Source organism: Plectrocnemia conspersa, unplaced genomic scaffold (assembly GCF_051122295.1).
Source record: "Plectrocnemia conspersa isolate PC_06_02 unplaced genomic scaffold, ASM5112229v1 ptg000012l, whole genome shotgun sequence".
Classification (NCBI taxonomy): domain Eukaryota; kingdom Metazoa; phylum Arthropoda; class Insecta; order Trichoptera; family Polycentropodidae; genus Plectrocnemia; species Plectrocnemia conspersa.
In genome coordinates, this window is record NW_028277176.1 from 19,221,571 (window position 1) to 19,227,622 (window position 6,052).

Here is a 6,052-nt window from a genome sequence, read left to right on the forward strand (position 1 = left end):
GCATTAATCTTTGAATTTTTTTAGAAAAAAAATTGTTGCAAAGAGTTATTCATAAGATGTTCACTATTCTGACAATTCGTTTTATACGAAATTTTTTTTATATATTGCTCATTTAAATTGTTCTTGACAAATAAATATACAATGTGTAAAAAATATTATGAATAAACTTGTTATTGATTTATTTTTAAGGTGGTCTTTATAAACCACAATACTTTACAAATTTCTGGGTACGAATATACATCATATAAATTTTTCGCCCAATTTTTTTTCGGCACAATTTAGTAACTCTTTCATATATAATATATTAATTATCTGAACATTATATTGAAAAATTCTGCCTGTTTATAACGCAATTTTACAGATAAAATAGACTTAGAGGGATTAAAAATTGACACTGCAATTTTTAACATGCTGTGACTGATGACTAGCAAACATGAACTAAAGCAGAAATGGCAGGATTACCAATCAGGATTAAATTATAGGAAAAAAATAAATTAACCAGAATAAAACAGTCAATTATAATAACGAAACATTACCCCCTTTCCAAAGTGAACAGTAACGTAAAATGAAAATCAAGCGTTAAATACTTTAAGCCAAATTTATTTTAATACCAAAAAATATTTTGCGTAACCACACTAACCCTCTAAACTCATTACGATAAAACAACCTTAAATTTAAATATAAGCAAAAAATGTCAAAGCACATATTACTTAAGAGGCTTTTTTTGTCGGACGATGCGGCTTAGAAGATCCAAAAGTTTGGACACCCTTGTGTTTGTTGGGTTCATTTATAGATATTTTCGCAATAGTCTTTACAAAATTTTCTAGATAAAACGATTTAATATTCCTTCCTTATATGTAAATTAGTATAATATAACTTAGATAATATTTATGTTGTTTTATAAGTGACTAAATTGTATTTCAAACTGTCACAAAACATTTTTGCTTTAAGAGCTTGTATACGAAATCTATATTGTTTTGATGAAATTCGTTTTTAATATATTTTTTACCCATTCTGAACTTTTTTTTTCACAAGCTCGTATACAGCGAAAGGGTTTTATCATACGATTTAATTGCTAGATGAATTTGCGTTAAATAAAACGGTTATGAAATATTACAAAAAAATCTTCTGAATTAAAAAAATATTATGTCTAACATTTATGACTCTAAGTAAAGAAATTTTCTAAGAAAATTAATTATGTGTATTTCCTTGCACTTATTCTTACACTGGGTTTGTTAATAAGAAATGCTGGATGAGACTTTTTAGTATTATTTTATTAAAAAATTTATTAAACCAGAAATATATTTGATAATAATACTATTATTATGGGGTTATATCTATTTCATATAGAAATCTGATATTTTTTTACCCTTATGTTACAATAAAAAGTAATTTTGATAATCAATCTATATATTATATTGGTGTAGCTTTTAATAATGATATTAATAGTACTTTTAATTTACAATATCTATAAAAACAATTTTTTAATGATATTTCAAGTTTTTTAATGATATTTACACTTACATTACTAATTTGATATTCGCAACTTATTTATTTAATGACTGTCATATCTTATTATTCCAAAACAGATAAATTAACATAATAACGCTAATTAAACTGACCTTGAAGATGACGTTTTACGCTAACTGATAATGCTAATAAATCAACTCAAATAACAAACGTAAGCAAATTGACGTTAATTGAAACAAAGGTATATTTTTTTAGATGAAGTCATTAAATAAAATATAAAGCTGATAATCTGAAAAAAAATTTTAAAAAAATCGCCCCCGGGTGGGCTCGAACCACCAACCTTTCGGTTAACAGCCGAACGCGCTAGCCATTGCGCCACGGAGGCAGATGATGATGATCTTTGGATTAGTTTTTTACGGATCAGTATTAGAAATATAATATAAAAACTATTTAATAATACGAATACCTTATCACAATCAATGATAAGATATTAAATCATCCATATTTATATCACTTATTGACATTCAAAGTATACTATGTTCAGAATTTATTTTTATAACAGCAGCGATTGCTCTATGAACATACAAATAAATTTAAACACTAAATGTCGCACAGATCATATTCTAATAAATAATGTATATTATGTACGAATTGTCACATATACTACGTTAAATGTAGTTTTATGTGTTTTATATGTATTTATATACGAGTCAAAGTAATTATCCTATGAGCGTGAGCGAAGACTCAAATTCGTTTTTAATTGAACACGTTCTGATTTCGTGACTCTATGATATTCTAGTCTATATTTCAATAGGTACATCACGATTTAAAATAAATGTTTAGAAACACTGCACCTAGACACCCTTGGTAACGTTTATCTAATTCCACGAGCAGAGACGATCCGTCATTCGATTCATATGCAGACGTTTCGTATAATAATAACTGCGGTGTGATTAATTGTTTGAAAATTCATATAAAAAGGTTTATTTATGCTACACGTAATCAAATACATGGTGTCACATATGAATAATAATGTTCTTAGATTTAAAAAGAGCTATATTAATAAAAGTACTGTTATGTTATAGCAAATGTTATAATCGATTAATCAGGATTTAGGCAATTAAAGAATAATTTTTGCCAAACAAATACTATTGATAAAGTAGACAAATTTGGTTTAGTACTTTTGGGAGCCGCTTTGGATTAAATTAAGCTTAAATTCTGTGCATGAACATTGACTGTTAAACCATATTTTTGTACAAAAACTGTGTGTACTTACGAAAAAATATTTTTAGTTAAATTTAGCTTAGATTTGGTATTGCCATTTTCACCATTTTCTTAAATTAGCAATAATGTTATTTTTATTATAATTTTTTATAGGAAAGCAGATAAAAAGTATTTATGATTGTCAAACTAAGAATCTAGCGAATTTTAAGTCACGTAAAAATAAATAAAAATTCACTACAGAGCTTCAGCTCTGCTGTGAATTTCTGTACCAATGTAATATAATATAAAAAAATATAACATAGTAAGGGCTTAGTTACATATTTAACTATATACAATATAGTTTAGAACATAGATTCAATAACGAGACTTCGAAAAATATATTTTTTTATTGGTTTGTCAGAACGTTATTTAGATACTATTTTAAATCGTTAATTTCTTAAGTAATCTTAATCTAAATGGAGAATCACAACCGAAACATATTGAAGTCATATTATCCATATTTTTAAGAAATTTAAATGTAGCAAACTGTGCAGTGTAAAACAGTAAGTCGTGAATATTTTGAACAAATAAATATTTTTTATAAAGCAATCATCACCACTATAATAAATTAAGCGAGAACTTGAATGTTCAAATAATCAAGATGAATCTTCACCATGATTGTATCACAATGTCATGAGTGGAGCATTTTAAATATCCTAAATATCTTAAAAATAATTTGTAAAGGATATGATGTAATTGGGAAAAAATTGCCGATGGGTTGAAAAAATAAAACTCCATTTAACATATTTGCTTTATTCCCGTCCCAAAATTAATTTATGATGGATTCCTGGTAAGGCTAATTTAATAAAGGAATCTTCTCAACGTCATGCAGTATCCTCGTCAAAGACAACGTCCTCACAATACCGCGCTAATTGCGAAATAATATTCTGCGTTCGAGTAAAACGATAGCCAAGAAGTGCATTCCGGAAGCGTCTTTCTGGCGGAAGCTCTTTCTTGCACATCTTTCTCAGAAGGATATTTTTGTAAACGGATTACGTTCATTTAGTCCCTTCCCTCCTTTCTTAGGCAAAAAGCGTTTTCCAGGATGAAAGGAATGCCTTTAATTCGAGCGGCTCGAATTTGTCTCGAAGCGTAACGTTTCAGTCTATTTCAGATTCGCGGGACTTAATTAACGCGAGGACTTTCATTATGCGCGGTCGTGTTACGAATGAAACTTCATATTGCAGGAACGTGACTAGATATAACAAATAACACCTAGGCGAGCAATTTCTTGGAGACTGTTGGTCATTTTTATGGCGCAACAACAACGACAACGGGGCCGAGGCGCTATGGGAGTTGAAAATATTCTGCTCAATCGTGCGGCGCTATGATATAATGCGGATTATCCGTATGCTGGTGTAATAATGTAATTCTGCGCCAGCCTCTCTGTGGAGTTTGTGGTTATCTGAGCTGTAAGTAATCAAATAAATATGGAAATTGTGAATGTGAGATAACACAGAATAGTCATGGTCTACCGGCTCAACGGAAGCGGTACACGTAGTCCGCATCGAAATTTGAACCAATGGTTATACTATAACCAATTGTTCCAACTATCTCGGTTATTACTGTGTTTAATTAAATAATGAGAAACACTGTGTATAATTAGGTTCAGAATTGAGAATTCCTATCATTAATATCGTTTACTAACGATATAATGAGTTTAACCGCGAACTATAAAATTTTATACTCTTTTCTTAGAATATAATAACTCGATTTATATTTTTAAACTCATTCTAATTTTTATAATATTATAAGGATGTTTTTACTATACTATTTTTTTTATAAAATTTAACATTCTTCAACAAAAGCGTTTTTAATTACACTTTTGTAACACGAGTACTTTTTGATTGTTAGTAGTAAATTTAAAAACTTATTTTTTACCTCTTGATTATAATTTTAAAAGTTAAAAAGTTACCACATACATATGTATAGAGTTTCTTTAAATAAAATGTGTTATACATAAGTACGTATATTTTAATTTATTTAATTAAAATTAGATCTATTATTGAGTCCATATTTTTAATTAGTTTTGTTATTAAGTTGATAAAGTTGTTCACACCCATTACAGTTAATAACAAAGTTGCATTTTCAAAATTTTGTAAATATACAAACATTACTAATATTTACACAAAATGAGTTGATTAACAACTGTGTTATTTTCGGATGTATTTTAAATTACTATTGACCAACAACTATTTTACGACACCATACTTTTCACATTCATATTATTTTGACATAGGTGTTAAATCAAACAATGCGTATGTTACAGAGTGTGTAAGTGAAATTATATTATTACTAGTTTACATATAATTTTACTAACCATTTCAGTGAAACTATAACTGAATACATTTTCACCGGTAGATATATATTTTTACTAGTAAAATTATATACTGCTTTAAAATGTCTATGAAAACTGCTGCTAAACCCCAAACCTAACATAATTATGATTAATTCGTTTCTGCCAGGTTTGGTTTATACAAAAAATATACGTTTCGCAGCTGCTAAGTAAATCTGTATTTTTCAGTGATAATATATTTTCACTAGTATAAATAAAGCAATTTTTTTTATAATTTCTTTGGGCAATATCTATGATACTGATATCCAATATACTAACGTTCGGAATATTTTTCCCTGAACTGACAATGTATCGCTCTACAACTATTTTTTAAAACGAAATTCGCTGGTGGTTTTAAACTGTCAGTTAAAAAGCACCCCATACGTCACTTTTATACACAGTGAAAATGTATTTCAATATGTTTTTTTTAAATACCAGTGTAAATTATTTCACTGATAATACACATTCACTATAACATATACTCAAACATATGCAATATACATATAATATAGATTTCGATTAGGTTTAAATAGTACTTGAGTACCACAAGGATCAAATCTCTATCTACTGTTTTTGTTTAGTTTATTAATAAAAAAAAACATTAGTTGATTAATGGGACTTTTAATTATACGCTGACTATTCATCTCTACTATATGATTTGTTTTTTTTTCTGGTCAAGCGTTTCGATTAGTCGCTAAATTATAAAATATAGCTAGACAATGCGAGATCAATATTAAAGTTAAATCTTGATCTGATTGATCAACAGACGAAGAAATTTAAAAGGGCATTATAGGATTCAAAAGAAATATATCTCTCGATCTGAAAACTATCGAGGAATCGATATGTTAAGCATAGCATATAAAGTATTATCACATTGGATCTATTGTAAGATAATATATATGTAAAATTGTGAGTCTAATACATTTCCTGCGACAGATCCTCGAAAAGGCGTAAGAATGCAAAGTGGACTGTATCACATTTTCT

At 28.1% G+C, this 6,052-nt stretch overlaps 1 non-coding gene across 1 annotated transcript; it reads right to left on the reverse strand.

Moving 5' to 3' along the window:
- Nucleotides 1-1,782: 1,782 nt before the first annotated feature.
- Nucleotides 1,783-1,855, reverse strand: TRNAN-GUU (transfer RNA asparagine (anticodon GUU)). The gene has a single exon. It is a non-coding gene; the product is annotated as a tRNA-Asn (tRNA).
- Between the last annotated feature and the right edge of the window lie 4,197 nt (nt 1,856-6,052).